This window comes from Bubalus kerabau, chromosome 4 (assembly GCF_029407905.1).
Source record: "Bubalus kerabau isolate K-KA32 ecotype Philippines breed swamp buffalo chromosome 4, PCC_UOA_SB_1v2, whole genome shotgun sequence".
NCBI classification, from domain to species: Eukaryota; Metazoa; Chordata; class Mammalia; order Artiodactyla; family Bovidae; genus Bubalus; species Bubalus kerabau.
The window spans coordinates 112,785,436-112,804,107 of NC_073627.1; the positions used below are offsets into that span (position 1 = coordinate 112,785,436).

Sequence of the window (18,672 nt, forward strand, 5' to 3'; positions counted from 1 at the left end):
CAGCCATCTCATCCTCTGTCATCCCCTTCTCCTCCTGCCCCAAATCCCTCCCAGCATCAGAATCTTTTCCATTGAGTCAACTCTTCGCATGAGGTGGCCAAAGTACTGGAGTTTCAGCTTTAGCATCATTCCTTCCAAAGAACACCCAGGACTGATCTCCTTCAGAATGGACTGATTGGATCTCCTTGCAGTCCAAGGGACTCTCAAGAGTCTTCTCCAACACCACTCTTCAATTATGAAGACAAGAATGTTAGACTCTTCATTTTTGACATGTTCTAATTCATTAGCTTGACCTGAAATGTTCTTGTTGCTGCTAAGTCGCCTCAGTCGTGTCCGACTCTGTGCGACCCCGTAGATGGCAGCCCATGAGGCTCTCCCCCTCCCTGGGATTCTCCAGGCAAGAACACTGGAGTGGGTTGCCATTTCCTTCTCCAATGCATGAAAGTGAAAAGTGAAAGTGAAGTCACTCAGTCGTGTCCGACTCTTTGCGACCCCATTGACTGCAACCTACCAGGCTCCTCCATCCATGGGATTTTCTGGGCAAGAGTACTGGAGTGGGGTGCCATTTGCTTTTGTCTGAATGCAGTGGTGATAGTGTAAACATACAGAATGTTTCATATGACTTCAACATTTGTCTAGATCATATCCTTTTGAAATATTTTAATCTGGGAATGTAAGTAGTATTTCTTCAGTCAGGCATATTGTTTGGAATTGAAGCAAGTTTCTGAAACAAAGTGGCTGGGGAGGAGATATGGAGAGCAATAGCAGCTCAAATTTTACATTTAGGTGGTCAGAAAGATGAACTGCATTGTAAAGACTTTAGGCACTTCTGATAGGATTTAAATCTGTCTTTAAGTTTTGATGCCATTTTCAATATAAATATGAAGTAAAAGATTAGAAGACAACCAAAACATGATTGGCAGATCTTTCATCTTCATATTCCCAATAGAGACATGTAGGTTATACCTATAAAATTTCTAATGGCTCATTATAATGAAGGATTAGTAGAAATTCACAGGTTTTTCAAAGTAACACCTTTTCTGCATTTCCATAAAGCATTTCTATGAAGAATAAAAGCAGTAGTAGCATTAAATTATTCAGATAGCCATTTTATCCTCAGTAAATCTACTTTTATTCCATCTAACATGGATCTTGAACTATGTATGCCAATGTTTCAGGAAAAGAATCTGGCTTCCTTCTCCATATATCATTCCCTAACTAAGGTGAAATGATAACTATCTCTCTGTATCCAAGCATTACACAATGATTTAAATTAAATTATCAGCTCAACCACAAGAAAAACGTTCAAAGTGAAACCCGGCTTGGGTGTCCTTTATTTTGTCCTCAGTTAATTTTGACCATCTTGTTCCCTTATCTCTTGATCTCAGTTCCTGGTGCTTCAGTATCATCTGACTATGTAAGAAAGCCCTCTTTCTGGAGTTTTGTTAAAGTACCATGAATATAAAATTTAGCATGACACATCTTTATTCACCAAGGGTCACTTACTCATAAACTCTACGTATCAGTAGAACTTTAGGCAATGAGATTACGTGAGATTATCGAGAAAACTTAGGGTAACAGGGATCTTCTTGGTGCAACTCAAATCCCACCATACAAACAATCACCTGCTCCTCCCTGTGGAGGGGTACTAGGCTTTCTTTCTCCCTAGCATACCTCAAGAGTATTAATGTCACTTTTGAAGAGCACTCTTGAAAAACTGCCAACTCTCATTCTAAGAGATATTACTACTCTCTCTGATATGGCCTTCTACCAACTGTACAGTAGCCACCAAAATACAATACTCAAAATATCTCAAACTAGAATATTTCAAAATACATATGATTTGTTGGGTCAAGTATACCTCTCTTCTTGAGATGGCCTTCCATACCTCCTTCCCTTGAAAAAGGGAAAAAAATGATAGAATATTTTAAATCTAGTGCTGCAAATCCAATGTGGAATTTTTAATATTTCATGTGTTAAAATTTAACCCTGTTAATAGATTTTTATTTATAGAATTTCTCTTACACAAATGGCAGAATAGGCTCACTACCACTACTATTGGTATATTTTTAAAAGTTTCTCACAGAGAAACACTTCAAAGTGCAGAGCTCTCACAATTCAAATATCTTCAGGGCATTCCTAAATCACTGAAATATTAAATCATGATTGTAATTTGTGATGGTAATATTTAACTATAGCTCAGTGTTCCATAGGAAAACATACAAAACCATGTTGATCCATGAATTTGTCTTTCAAAAAGCATCAAATATTTTGAAGAAAATAAACTTCACTAAAAAGTAGCATAATTTTAAAACATAATTGCCTTTCTATATCAAAAGTCATGAATCAAAAGAAGGATTACATTAGTTACAGGAAGTATTTGCATGTTTTCTTTGATACAAATTCAGAATATATTTCAACAGGAAATATAATACACTTATTCATTCCTTTGAATGGTAATATATTATGCATTTCTCAGAATAAGTTGTTGATGGCCTGGTTCTTTTTTTTAGTTAAACAGGAATGAGAAAAATATGTTTTCATGTAATTTATCAACTCCAAGTCCTTAAATATGCCAGATATAAAAATTATGCACTGGAACTATTATATTACCAAAATTCAGCCTCGTGAATTGGAGTTTAAGACTACTTTGTCTATTTAGATCTTTGTTAAAAGAGGGATTTCATTGTACTTAGAAAATGGAATTAATTAGGGCAGCCTGTGGAATTTATTCACAACATTTGCTACATAAGAATGCATTCACTTGAAAGATTTGGTTCTTTTGTCAAGGATTAACTGAAGAGACCTTTATAGCATCTAAATATAGCTCAGAGGAATAGTTTAGTGCATCTTGATATTCATTACATAAATGTAAAGATTTTTCCCTCCACTAGAACTGGATAAGCCTTAGATGTTACCAATTTTTGCATTTGTCAGACTGTTTATTGGAAATTTATTTTGTAAATTTGAAAATAATTTTCTACATAGAGACTGAATAATTATTTGGATTCTTTTAGGGAAATGTTAAGTTCTGCCATAATCTTCAAAATGACCATCAGGGGAAGAAATTGGCCAGATTACAAACTCCTGGAGAGCAAGAATTATGTCATAGTCATCTTTTTATCCTTGGCATCCTATTTACAAGAGTAAGCAATAAACAAGCATCATCTTGAATGAGCAAAAGAATTAATGCATTATAAATCTAGCCATGATGTTTAGCCCATGGAATACATTATTTTTATCATAGGGCTTTGCCCATTAGTTTAACATCTTTTATCTAACACAGATAAGTCTATATTTACTCTAACACAGGTAAGTCTCTATTTACTCTTATACAGTAAGTCTATACTTACTGTAATATAGATATTAATGGTTTCTAAAAGTGTCAATATAACTTTAAATGCTTGCATTAAACACCCAGGATTAAACAACAAACCTATTTTTTAATGCCTGGTACCAAGAAAGAAATTTGAAAAAACAATTTCTTGTGTTTAATAATACTCTTACAAAAATATTTTCAGTATTTAAGGTAGATTTGGAAAAGTAAAGAAAAGAGAGAGAGAAAGCAAGGGTACAAGAATGAGAGAGGGAGACAAGAATACCAACTTTTTTTAGGAAAAACAAAAACAAAACAGAAGTCTGAAGTCTACCCATCGTAGGATTAGGTCTGCTACAAGGAATTCATAGAGTGGTATCTAGGTCATGCCAGGAATAAAATTTTAATTGAATGTTTTTGGCTCCTAGAAGAATACCAAATTTTCTGTGTTGAAAATTTCCTACAATGTAGATTCTGCTTTATATTATTAGTTGATCATTGAAACTTTTTATGAACATCATGTCCTTGTTAAACTATTTATTTTATTTCCAAAGACATAAAAAGCTTTTAAAATACTCCAAGATACTTGGATTCCAAGAAAAATACAAATAGAGGAAAATACCTCAAAATGATCACTTCTTTGTAAAATTTAAAGTTAACAGCAGAATACATTTCTTCACCTACATGCACAGTCCTTCAAATGGCCCTTGAATCTCAGGCAATGAGACATTCACCAGTTTCTTTGTTTCATACTTTTAAATTTAAAATCTTCTTCAATAGTAACAATAGCAAAGCTGCCAGAGCTTTTTCTGCTTTTGTCCTTGTTGCTCTTTTCACTATAGTTCTGGTGGCCTTTTCTTAACCGTCTCAAGCCAAAAATTCAATTGATTCACACTTTAAAAAATAATTATGGTTTGAAATTGGAATTCCTGTAAAAATACTTCACAGAATACACTGAAATTCTATTATGTAATGTGTGAATGCTTCATAAGCTTACTAATTTGATGTAATGACATCCAAACACAACTATCAAAAATAAAACAAATTATAGAAATAAATGTTATGTATGCAGACTCATTTTCAAATTAAAGGTTTAAGAGAAGGACTTTGTGCAAATTAGTGTAGATTTAAAATATTCTTAAGAGGAGATCCATCTCATGTGACTTTGTTCAGGACATTCATTTCATCAGACATCCACAGCAACGCTAATTTCATCAGTGAGTACACAGAGTCAGAATGGCTCAGAGGTATATTGCTTTTGGAAGGAGACTTTAGGACAAAAACATTTCTCACATTTGCATATGTGTCAACTTGGGAAATCACTGCTTCTCAAAGCTTTAAACAGTTTTTTTTTTTTTTTTTTTTTTTGTGGCAGACAGATGTGGAAAGCAATATTTCAGACATAAGTTTCCATTGTTCTTCAGCAGCACAACGTACAGGGCTATGCACAGAGCGTGGCTATGATACAGACTAGAAGCCAAAAAGAAACTGAGGCATCTTCAGCTTAGCTCACTAAATCCTCAGAGGCAGTTTCTTCACTGGAAGATGATTCACAGGATCCACAGGATGACTTTCAGCTCTAAAAGGCTGACTCTGTGAAATGATCAGTTAGCTGAGGAAATGTTTGATTCCCCGCAGCCAAATACCCTCTATAAGTATATAGTCATGCTCTCAAAAGTCTTGGTACTTACTGTGTTAAGTACAGAAAATGACCTATTCATTTAAGATTGACTTTTGTTAAAAGAACGACCTATCAATGAAGAAATTTAGACTTTGATGCAATTCAACTCCTGGGTTTATAGCCAGAAAAAATGAAACATTAATTTGAAAAGATATATGCACCCCAATATTTACAGCAACATTATTTCTAATAGCCAAGATATGGAAGCAACCTAAATGTCCACTGGACAGACAAAATTGAACGGATAAAGAAGATGTGGTGCACACACACACACACACACACAGGAGTATTGCTCAACCATAAAAAAGAATTAAATTCTACCACTGCAGCAATTTATTATGCTTTGTGAAACAAGTCAAATGGAGAAAGATAAACACTGTATGATCTTATTTACATATGGAATATAAAAAAATACAAATGAATATAGGTAGCAAAAGAGAAATACATTCACAGGTATAGAAAACAAACAAGTGGTTACTGGTGGGGAGGGGTAAACAGGGCAGGGGCAAGACAGGGGTATGGGATTAAGAGATATAAACTATTATGTATAAAGTAGATAAGCACAAGGATACATTGTACAGCAGAGGGAATTAAGCCATTATCTTATAATAACTTTTAATAGAGTATAAACTGTAAAAATGTGGAATCACTCTACTGTGATTCTGAAACTAATATTGTAAATCAACTATATTTCGATAAAAACAGAATTCAAATTTAAGCTGGCTATCTAAAAATTTAATTCTATAGTATTCAATTCAAAACCTGACAAAGAAAGATACTTCTATATCGTTCACTGCTATTATTACTGATACTAATATTGATGTTACTTCTATAATCACTATTAGTTCTACTTCTATGACCATTACTATCATTACCACAACCACCCCTTGCCTGGGCCTTCTGTAATAGCCTCCTCACTAATTTTACTAGCTCTCCTCTTGTACTTTTACTGTTCATCATTGCCTTCATCACTTTTTATCATTCCGTTTTCCATATTGCAATCAGACTGAGCGCTCAAAAGTGTGAATGAGACTGTATCACACTTCTGCTTAAACTCTTCCAGTGATTGACCATTTGCTCAAAGTAAAATGCAAGCTACTTATCCTGTTAAACATAAATAATCTTGCCCTGTTTACTAATTTCATACCTAAGAAGTATAGCTGGGGTACAGAGGAAGGCACAGATCATAGTACCCTGGCCCTCAAGGCCCCCAATCCTACTGAACTTACTCATGCCCCAGAGCCTTCGTACCTGGGATTCCCACCACCTGGGATTCTCATGCCCCAGGCTTTGTGTGGCGCTTTCTGCCAGCTGCTGTCATCTTCACTGTTAAACTGCCACCTCCTGACAGAGTCCTTTCCTGGATGCCCAGTGCCATCCTATCACTCTCTAGCTTATCATCTTTTTATTGCTTCTGGCATAGCTTGCAATTTTTATGGTCAAGTCTTTGCTGTCCAACATATAAATGGCATGAGGGCAGGAATCGTGTCTGTTTTCACATAAAATTGTGCTTAATCCATTGTAAGTACTCAAAAATATTTTGAACAAATGGAGGAATAAATTATTACTAATAATAGCTTGTATTTACTGATCATTTACTAAGAACTGATGTGCTGTGATTACATTATCATAATTAACCTACAGTGTCAGCTGGTAAGGGAAAGAAGTGTTAATTATCTCAGTTTTATAGCCTATTACATATGCCAGGCTTAGGGAAGAAGACAAATATGGACCTAGACACTTTGAGTCCAAATATTCAAAATTTACATACCAAGCTAATAAACTGTTACATAAAATATGTTCTCTACTTTTATCTTGGCAATATATCAACATAAAAATATGTAACATCAGGGTTAAATTTTTTTAATTCCTCAAACTCCACACAGGGACACAGAGATAAGGGGAAAGATCATTCTGGATCCCAACCTCCCACCCTAGACCACATTCCACTCTTCAAGAGACCTCATATGTTCAGTCTGTGGACAGCCCAGCTCCTGTGTCTCAGCTCAGTCCCAGCTCTACCAAATAGCTTTCCCTGGAGGACACTTTGTTCTTGTGGTCTACCCATGGAAAACAGACAAGGAGAGATGCCTGTGCAGGACCCGAAAGTGGGTACAAGGTCATCTGCACAATAGGCCCCAGGAATCCAAAAGCTTGTTTTAAAAGTGGAGATGCAGGTGCTAGGTAAACACATACCCCTTGGTGGCATGAACTCTTCCTCTTGTGATGAAAGGTGTGGCCAGAGGAAGAGGAGAGCTTTCTAAAGCAAGGACCCCTTTCACCCAAGTCTAAAAAATAAGACTAAAAAGTTTGAGTCTTAAAAAAGTGAGTGGCAGTTTGATTTCCAATCCACCCATTCTTATTTCAATACCCATGCTTTTAACCACTCTGACAACCTTGTCACATCACAGTAAACACAGAAAATGATGTTTGTAATGCATATTGGAATAAATCTTTCAAGACATGCCAAGCCATGTCGTGATGTCTTGAATGCTAAGAGAATCAATATTTAGACCCATCAAAGATCCTTTAAGGCAAACCAGTGCACTGAACACTAGAAAGTTGAGCACTGTGCTTTACTTTACATTGAAAATGTCATGAAATTATAAAAATCTCATCAAAATGTAAGCCAGACTATTTGAATAACAGGTAAGTAATTTCATTCTAGCAAATGTTGTTGAGTTCTTGCTTTGTATAAAACTTTTGATAAATGCTTGGGGCAGGGAAGGGAGAACGGCTACAAGGATAAATAAGATATAGTCATCATCTTCAAAAGATGTGTCATTTGTTTGGGAAAATGCAAATGAACCATTGGATACAATAAAAAGCAGGATGAGTGAAGTGATTTGATAGCACTATAAAAAGTTTAGTTCAGGAGTACAGGAGCATTGGGTTTATTCTCACTGAAGGATCAGAGGAAGGAGTTAATGAAAATCCAATGGATCATGAAAGATAAGTAGGACTTAAATAGTTCAAGTTGGTGGGGAGGACTTTCTGGGTTGCTATAATAACATAAACATAGGCAGGACAATCGTAATACATCATGGGCAAGTCCAAGGTGCGTAGAATGAAGAATATTCTGGGAGATGGGTTTGGAAAGGTAGTTTTGTGTCAGACCAAAGAAGAGCATGAATGAAATGTGAAGACATCTGAATTTTATCTTCAGACCACAGACAGGCACTGATGAATTTTGTTGAGGCAAGGAGTAACATGATTTTAATTGTTTTGAGAACATAACTGAAGGAATTCATTAAGAAAAAATATTAGTAGTGCTAATAACGTGAAGGTGAGGTAAGTTTTAGATGGAGCAGTACTGGTGGAAATGCAAAGAATTTGATAGAAAAGTTAGGAAGAAGTTGAATAAACTGAGATGAGTAATCCTTTGATAATGAGTTCCTGGGAAAGGCTGACAAAGATTAGAAAGTGTACAGTATGGACAACTAGAGGGATAAAGGCTAAAGGCTCAGGAGACACATTTGATAATAAATGTTATCAAATACATAGGTTTGGAGTTTATATTGGAAAAGTGAAGTGAAGTTGCTCAGTCGTGTCCGACTCTTTGTGACCAGTGGACTGTAGCCCACCAAGCTCCTCCGTCCATGGGATTCTCCAGGCAAGAATACTGGAGTGGGTTGCCATTTCCTTCTCCAGGGCATCTTCCCGACCCAGGGATCAAACCCAGGTCTCCCACATTGCAGGCAGATGCTTTAACCTCTGCACCACCAGGGAAGCCCATATTCAAAAAGAGGAGGGCTCAACTCGACCAGAGAGGGAAAGAATGGAAAAGAGATTTACAGAAAGGAAGAAGTGATAAGGCTGTCTCATGACTTTAATAAAGAATGATTTGTGTTTTCTCAGTGAGTGAGAACCCAAGATCCATTAGTTGAGAAGGACAGGATTAGATTAATCCTTAAGGCTGGGTTTTTAAAAATCATTTTAAAAGTTTTTAAATTATGAGACTTGGATGAAGATTTGGGAAATGGATTGCCAGGTAATTTGGATCCTCATTTGGTTGTCTGATGTACCGTGTACTTTATCGACTGGTAGGTGGAGAAGTAATTCAATAAAAGTTCTGACACTAAAATGGTCTTACAAGAATGTTTTATGTTCTTCTCTAGGATTTGTAGATGTTTAAGTGATTTTTTATTTTCAAAGTGTTTATATTTTAGAAACTATTAGAAAAAAGGCATGTCTGTCATGTCTGCAAACAAGACTGATCGTATTTTGGATTTGTGAATGGATAAAATCAATGAAAACAAGAGTAGAACAGCAAACATAATATTTTATACCAACTTAATAAAACTACTTAAGGTGCTCCCCCTTTATACTTTTTAGCATATGGTTCTGGAAAATGAGATGTTTCAGCAAGCTGTTCAGTCTTGGCCATAATATAAAATGGATTGAAATTTTGAACTAAAAGGAAAAAATAAAAAATAAAAGTAAACAATGGCTTGAACAAAAAGCGCCTAGAACTGAATTGGCCCTATTTAATAGCCATTTATACAAATAGCTGGTTTCACAAAATCAACTGACATTCGCCTAAAACATTATCAACCTCCTTTTAGGATGTGAATAATAATGGGATTTATTTTGTCATCTCAAAATTAGCCTCTGTAAATCCACACAGTTCTAATTTATCTACCCTAATATCAGGAAGATTTAGTGGTAAGACACTTTAATTAGTGCTCTCTCTGTACTTGGTAGTTAGTTCCTACCATTTCAGCCTCTTCAGGTTTTATGTGCACCCTGTAATTCTAGTGTGCTGCAAAGCAAATATAGATCACCAAAAGGTTACCTCTCAGAATACTTAATAAAGATAAAAAATAGCAAAATAGAAGCTCTATTTCAAATGCCAGATTACAGCACAACTTGATTCAAGAACATAATTTGAACTACAAAAACCAAAATTATTTCAGCAAGAGACTACAGTGACATCAGGAAAGAATGAATGATACCTGCGAGGAAGAATCAATAGAAATTGGCAACTCATTGCATGTGGGGGGTCAAAGATAAGTCCAAAGTCTCTAGCCCAGCTGACTTGGAGAAGGACTGGGATCACAGGGCTCAAAGAGTTGGGAGAGAAAAGAATCAAAAACGTTACTGGAGGAATAGGAGAAAACTATAAGGGAGGAGAGGTATTTCATGCTTGTAAATGAAAAGGAAGGAGAAGAGACTCAGAAATGACAAAAGGAAGATCAGCTGATGAAGTTCCTATGACCTGACCTTTATTTTCTCAGGGATACAAGGTAATCAGATGTGTGTGAAGGAATAGTTGCTGGGGTTAGTGGAATACAGGATAGATTCTCCCCTCCCCTAATGGTCTAGAATTACTACTAGGGCCTCCCTGGTGGCTCAGTGGTAATTAAAGAACCTGCCTGCCAATGCAGGAGACATAGGTTCGATCCCTGGGTTGGGAAGGTCCCCTGAAGAAGGAAATGGCAACCCACTCTAGTATTCTTGCCTGGGAAATCCCATGGACATAGAAGCCTGGCTGGCTACAGTTCATGGGGTCACAAAGAGTTGGGCACAACTTTAGCAACTGAACAACAGAATTTCCATTCCTGGCAGAAATATGAGATCCTACATTTATGAACGAGGGTTAAAAACAAGAAGGCTCAGAACCCCAAGTCTTTATCATATAACAAATACTCTACAGCTAGAGTGAAGATTTTAAGCTGGATGTAATAGTGAAATATTTGAAAGAACAAACAGACCAGCTTTTTTCGAGCTGATAGCACAGTCTCAAAGGCTAATGGATCATCATCCCCAGAGAGTCCGTGAGCCAAGGACATTAAAACTACTGAGATTTTAAGCAGACTCTCCCTCTTATCTGATTAACAAATTTTTCCAAGTTCTCCCACACTTCCACCAATGTAGGGCACCAGAAATTATTGGTTGTCTACCCTAAGCCCATCCACCCTTCTTGGATGTTTTCATTGGAAAATTCTCCCCTCCACTATGTGACTCAGTGGTAAACTAAACAGTCTGAGTCATCATGGAAATCAAATTGCTTTGCCATGGACTGGTTTAGAAAGGAGTATATATACAATCAATTCTGGCCAATGAGACCTGAGGAAGTTGACTTCAGGGCCTCTGGGTATGGCTAAGCATTATCTTTTTTTCTCTGGATGTTCTGGTATTTGAATGAGACTTATAGAAATATTGGAGAAGGAAATGGCAACCCACTCCAGTACTCTTGGCTGGAAAATCCCATGGACGGAGGAGGCTGGTAGGCTACAGTCCATGGGGTCGCAAAGAGTCCGACACAACTGAGCGACTTCACTTTATAGACATATACACTCATCTAGTAACCATAAGCAGGTAAGCCAGAAGACAAAGCTGATAGGCTGAATGGTAAAAGGGGAAGACAGAAAGAATATCTTATCAGATTCTATATTAACCACACCTCAGTTCTCTATTTTACGAGAGATAATGCATTTTTCTTCTATCATACTTTAAGTTTTTGTTTGCTGTTATTTGGAACAAATTATATCTTAACTGATTTAAGAGGGTGGAAGGAGCAGAGGAGAGAGAAATTACCAAATCTCATTTTCTGATTGATTTCTCCCATCCAACCAAGGGCTTCCCTGGTGACTCAGACGGAAGAATCCGCCTTCAATGTGGGAGACATGTCCGATCCCTAGATTGGGAAGATCCACTAGAGGAGGGCATGGCAACCCACTCCAGTATTCTCACCTGGAGAATTCCATGGACAGAGGAGCCTGGCGGGCTGCAGTCCATGGGGCCGCAAAGTCAGACACAACTGAGCGACTAAACACAGCAAGCACACACCAAACCAAGGCACTTTTAACAGAGGTCTGGTTTGTATTATAATGCACACAGTTACACACACAGTGTTATTGTTATACATTTACATAGCTCCCTATGGTTGTCAATTTCTCTAAACACCAACACTTTGAAAGAGCCCTCAAGATCATAAATACAAGTTCTGTGAACTGTGAAAAGAAGAGCCTCTTAAAGCACGGAGTACAAAGATAAGCCATTTGAGGATATACAGATAAAAATCTTCAAGAGGGAAGAATATGAAAACAGATTTATTTCAAAGCAGATCATCTCTAATGAGCTTTAAGACGTTTATGATTTGCTTTTAAACAGTAGGCAATGAAAACAAAGTTTCATGTAGAATATACTGTCTGACTTAAAAATAGCATTTACAAAACATGGCAATGTATTTTAAAACTGCTGGTTATAATAGCTAAACTTCTTGGAGCATCTTTAAAATGCTTTGAAAGTATGATCCCCAAAAGCATCATTTTATATAATGACCTTATAAGAATTTTGGTTGACAAGTCAAATATGTTAATAAGGAAATATCCAAAGAGGAAAATTTATCAGCCCTTATTAACAAATTATAAATATATGTTGTATATATATGTGTGTGTATATACACATATTTAAAAAAATTCATTTGTCTGCAAACACTATAAAATCACAGTCTAAATTACACTGGGATTCTGATACGGTTGTACATTTTTCCCTAAATATTTTTTTAAAATCAGGAGTTTTTAATAGGCAAAGGAGGTATAAATAATCTATATTGAATGGTAGAGCTTAAAGCTCCCTATATGGAATCATATAGGGAACAACATGATGCTATTGTACAAGGTAATCAAAAGCCTTTCAACAAAAACATCACTTGCTCATACACATTTTGTCTATTATAAATGTATATATGATATTCTCATAATATTTAAAGAATCATATGCAGCTTTCTGTTGCCTTTAAAATGCAAGAAACAATTTCTTCTTCTTTAAAGTATAGTTTAAACAATTAGAGTGGAAAATATTCACAATGAATATCCTTCAAATGAATCTCCTAAAGACCTTCTCTTTAGGGAATCTTATGCATGACTAGCACTGCAGGTGGAAGCCCATGTGATAGGGAAGAACTACAGGAGGAAAGCTGTGCAGACAGGGAACACAAAAGCAATCAAGACGAACGGGTCAAGAGTTTCTGAAAACAAAGGAGAGATGCCATCCAGTGGCTGAAGAATGAATTCTTTTTGAAGTGAAGAAGTTTTCCTGTACACTGCCATCTGGTGGGCAATGTTGGGAATAATTGTAGATCAATAAAACTATACAATATGGATATCAGTCTTTCATATGATCCATAATTTAAGACTTGGTAACTCCAAACTGCAATTAACATAGTAAACCCCATTAACAACACTTATTATTTAACTTAGAGTGATGAGAGATTCATAAGGAATATTAATAATGGATTATCAGTCACAATTCTTTGTGAGGGGAAAGGGAGCATGTTTAAAATTATTACATCTGGCTTAATAAATTTAAGGAATTATCCCACAATAAATTCAAATTGAGAAGATGTTTACATGTATTTAATCTTGGAGCTATAATTTTTTTAAATTATACCTACTGGCAACCCAATGGTAGGATCATAAGCTTTTGTTATTGTTATTGCTCATTTTGCTTTTTACTTTAACTAGACTTTGATTAATTCATTTCCATCTTTAAAAAATATTTCTTGACAATCTTCCTTAAACTAGGCACTGTTCTAGGTATATTAGCATAAGCAAAAGAGACATTTACTCTGCACTTAAGAAGTTTATATATAATCTAATGTAGGGATAAACACTTGAAGAGATGTATTCATCTATTCATTTAAAATATACATATTAAGTATACATTATTTCTTACGCCTTCTTTAGGGATATATTAGTGAACAAAATAGGCAAGGGTTCTTCCTCTCAAGTAGTGCTTTGACGTGTAATGGTGGACGTGAACAAATGCTGTAAATAGGAACCTTTTCTAGGAAGAGACATTTAAGCTGGGATGTGAAACATGAGAAACAGTCAGCAGAGTACAGTGCAGGAGCCAAGAGCATGGGGACAGAATTGCAGGTGCAAATTCCTCAGGACGCAAAGGTCCTGAGACAGGGGAAACAGCAGAATAACTGGAAGGAAGAATGGGAAACAACACAGGTATTCTCGCATTTTGAGAGAAAGTTTCCTTTTAATGTTTTGTTTGAAGAGAAAAATTTGAGAACAACCTACTAATACCATATCACAGCTTTCTGCCAGCTTTATAAATACTAGAGGATGACACTTCTGATCTGCAAATGTTCTTGATATATACTGCTTGTGGTCAGGAAATCAGAAAGACAAAAAGCTGATGCTTATTTTTCTTCACTCACCAGTTATAATTCTTCACTTTCTCATCTGAACTTCCCTAGTAGAGCACTAATCTTACCTTCTGATAAATTAGTCTAGTAATTTTGTGCTCATCTTCCCTATAAGACAATAAGTGCTTGAGAATAAACACTGTCTTCTTCATTGCTTTCAATGCCACAATACTGTCCTTTATACTTGGGAGCTTTAAAATAGATACCTAAATATATTAAATTTTAAGTATAATATTAATTCATTATAACACAGAATTTTGATTTTTAAAATTAGAACCTTCACCTCCCCTAAAGGAAAATTTAGATACAAGCTAATTTTGAGTTCCTTTATTCTTTTAGATTTCAATCATAAGATAAATTAAAGTCACCTATCTAAAGGTATAAGATAATCACATTTAATCCTTCCTTGGAGAAACCCCCACTATAAAAACCTATCAGTGTACAGACTAAACCATTTCATCATTTTCACTTTACAAGCCATTCTGTAAGCTTTACATCAGTTTGGAGTTTGAAAGCCCCTAATTCATGAACTCTTCTTATGGGCACAATATATTCTTAATAAATACTATTTTACTGATCTGGTTTTAATTTTTACTGTTTCTGTATTTTTGAAAATGGTAAGATCAAATCATGCAGCCTCTAAAGTGCAGAGGAGGTAAGGACAGGAGAAAAAATGAACTATCCCTTCTATCTCTCCTTCAGATAAGGTTAGCTGACATTACCCAAATAGCAAAAGAGAGCCCCTCCCTCTTTCATAGACAGCCCTCATTCCAGCAAGACCACACCCTTTGTAGGAGTACACTGCTTTCTGCAGCCCTGGAGCTGTGTCCTTTTAGCCAGCCCAACTTAGTTCACAAAGGATTACATCAAAATCCTTAGAGCTTCCACCAATCCACTGCTGGGCCTGCTCTAAGCAAACATGACCAAAAGTTACTACTGTGACCACCTCTGTTCATGTCTGCCTTCCCAGCACCCCATCTCTCAACCATTTTGCTTCTGGAGAATGCTTTAGATTCTTCCTGCAAAACTTTTACAAGATGGTGATTCACCATCAATCCCATTGGCTGACCAAGCATTCACCCAACCTGCCCCAATTCACAGACACCACCCATCTCTTCCTAAATGATTCCTTGGTACCTTCTTCATGGATCTTGGCTAAAACAACCTACCAACCTAAAATATCAGCTAGAGTAAAACTTACTTAAAAGACATCTGCTCTACACAAATGAGTAAAAAGGAAAGATGAAAGTTTAACAATATTATTTTGCCTGATGAGCTTAAAGTCTGCATTGCTTTATTTCTCTAGTCTTATTTGGGTTACATTTTTAAACGTGCATAAAAACATACCTTCACAACCTATAAAATCTGACGTGGGGAAGTCTTTTATCCTGTTCCAGCATCATTTCTTAAATGTAATAATATGGATTCTGTATGCCCCTTTTAATTGTAAAAGCTCTAATGTTATTCTGAGTAAATTCATTCTTTGAATATGCTTTCTCCTGAGACAGTCAACTCTGCTGTTTGCTTCTTATAGACAGCTATCACTACAATTACCTTGATTTCAAAAATGAATGATTTATAGCCAAGCAAGAGTGAGTGATTACATCTAAAGGGGAAAAATACCTATTTATTATTTCTCCTTTGATCTCCTTCCACAATCTGAGATGTAACATATTCAATAATGATTTCAGTATCTGTGAACATGCTTCTATTCTTTTCTCTTTTATTCAGAGATATGGTGACCAGGAAAGCAGAATAAAAGGTAAGACGTAATCTGGAATGTAACTAATGCTCACCATTTGACTTGAGGACATCTCTTTTAGTAGACAATGACATTGGAATACAGATGCTATTTCTGCTATGTTTTCATGTCTGAAGTTGCCACATATTAATTAGCAATCACAGCTTTGCCTCTGTGATTTCATTGCAGTCCTAACTTGATTACATAGCATCTCTCTCCTCTGACAATAGGGTGTCCACTTATTTCTACAGAAGCACTATTCTTTTCTTTATTGAGCACCAACCATGGACCAGAGGCCAGAGCACAGGATCAAAGAATACTGGCCACTAAAGGACCCCTATCCTGGCACATAGCTTCCCAGGTCATGCAGTGGTAAACAATCCATCTGCCAATGCAAGAGATGCAGGTCTGGAAGACCCTCTGGAACAGGAAATGGCAACCCTCTCCAGTATTCTTGCCTGGAAAATTCCATGGACACAGGAACCTGGTGGGCTACAGTCCATGGAGTTGCAAAGAGTCAGACACGACTAAGTGATGGAGCACACCATCTGGCACAGAAATGGGACTATGTACAAATATTTTACTTTTAATAAAATTTGATTAGAACTACAAGAAAGATAAGTACCAACAAGTATGGAGGAGAAAGAGACTGGCTGCATGGGTCGGTCCAGGAATGTTTTACAAAGTAGGTGTCATTTTTAACCCATCCTTCATCTTGAAGGATAAAGCAGAGTTCACCAAACAGACAAGATAAGAGAAAGCATTTCAGGTAGAGAGAGAGCAGGGCATGCAAGGCTTGACAATACACAGAACATTGGGTCTAGATATAGTTTGACAGTTCAGTTCAGTTGAATCACTCAGTTATGTTGACTCTTTGCAACCCCATGGACTGCAGCATGCCAGGCTTCCCTGTCCATCACCAACTCCCGGAGCTTGCTCAAACTTATGTCCATTGAGTCAGTGATGCCATTCAACTATCTCATCCACTGTTGTCCCCTTCTCCTCCTGCCTTAAATCTTTCCCAGCATCAGGGTCTTTTCCAATGAGTTGGTTGTTTGCATTAGGTGGCCAAAGTACTGGAGTTTCAGCTTCAGCATCAGTCCTTCCAATGAATATTCAAGACTGATTTTCTTTAGGATGGACTGGTTGGATCTCCTTGCAGTCCAAGGGACTCTCAAGAGCCTTCTCCAACACCACAGTTCAAAACCATCAATTCTTCACTGCTCAGCTTTCTTTATAGTCCAAATCTCACATACATACATGACTACTGGAAAAACCGTAGCTTTGACTAGATGGACCTTCGTTGGCAAAGTAATGTCTCTGCTTTTTATTATGCTGTCTGGGTTTATCATAGCTTTTCTTCCAAGGAGCAAGCATCTTTTAATTTCATGGCTGCTGTCACCATCTGCAGTCGTTCTGGAGCCCCCCCAAAAAAGTCTGTCAGTGTTTCCATTGTTTCCCCATCTATTTGCCATGAAGTGATGGGACCAGATACCATGATCTTAGTTTTCTGAATGTTGAGCTTTAAAGCCAGCTTTTTCACTCTCCTCTTTCACCTTCATCAAGAGGCTCTTTAGTTCTTCTTCGCTTTCTGCCATACGGGTGGTTTCATTTGCATATCTGAGGTTATTGATATTTCTCCTGGCAATCTTGATTCCAGCTTGTGCTTTATCCAACCTGGCATTTCACATGATGTACTCTGCATATAAGTTAAATAAGTAGGGTGACAATACACAGCCTTGATGTACTCCTTTCCTGATTAGTTTGACAGGGTCAGAACAGAAGGCTTATAGAGCAGGTGCAGTGAGGATGAGGTGGTAGCAGGAGGCTGAGAGGCTCTTGTTATGTTAAAGAAGTTGCCCTTTATCCTACAGGTTAATGTGGATTTGGAGAGGCAAACAAAGTAGTATTTCACAAAGTACATTCCACAGGCCACCAGTCCTCTCTGTACTTCTAAGAAAGAAGTTTTTGGTCACTATAGTTCAGTAAAATTTATATAAGTTATATACTAAGACATATTCTGAGGGACTTTCCTGGCTTCCGTGAGGCTCGGGTTCCATCCCCAGTCAGGGAACTAAGATGCCACATGTTGTGAGGCATGGCCAAAAACAAAACAAAACAAACAAAAAATCCCACCCTTTGGATAGTATAATGTACAAATCCCAAAAGCCCTGATTAATCTTACAATGAGGAAACGTGTTTAACAATATTTAAACCAGAATTTCCAAAATGTAACATCTCTGACATTCTACAGAATGAGTGTTTTGCAGAGCAATATGGGAAATATTTGGCCTTGAATTAGATTGGCATTTTAGAAGAGTTGTTTCAAGATCATCTTCTAAAGTAATCCAATAGACATTAGAGGGAGAAATAGGTAGCCAAGTGCTATAGTGGTACAGATAAAAATGATGAGTTCTTTAACAGGATAACAAATATTTAAGGGAGAGACTTTTGAGAATATGCTATCTGACTGGGTGGGAAGTGAGTGGGTACAGTGTAAAGAAGATGGAGGAGAAGATGGACCCTGTGTTGTCAAACAGGGTAACTTAACAGATGCTGGGGTCATCTGATAAAAAAGGGAAATAAGAGAAAGTTGGGAGCAAAATAGTGATCTTGTGCTGATGTGGTGAAACCCTTCATGCCATGGGCTCAATAGAAGGTCAAAAAATCCATGTGATAGTGATGATCGGGGTATGTCAAGGCTGTATATTGTCACCCTACTTATTTAACTTATATTCAGAGTACATCATGTGAAATGCCAGGCTGGAT

The 18,672-nt window shown here is 36.8% G+C and overlaps 2 long non-coding RNA genes across 2 annotated transcripts in view; one reads left to right on the top strand and one right to left on the bottom strand.

Annotated features, from left to right (window-relative positions):
* Positions 1-18,672, bottom strand: part of LOC129650114 (uncharacterized) — a 118,461-nt gene that overhangs the window by 4,334 nt on the left and 95,455 nt on the right. The gene's annotated exons all lie outside the window — the stretch shown is intronic.
* Positions 13,898-18,617, top strand: LOC129650109 (uncharacterized). Its single transcript, XR_008713594.1, has 3 exons — positions 13,898-13,962; positions 15,894-15,924; positions 16,155-18,617. It is a non-coding gene; the product is annotated as an uncharacterized LOC129650109 (long non-coding RNA).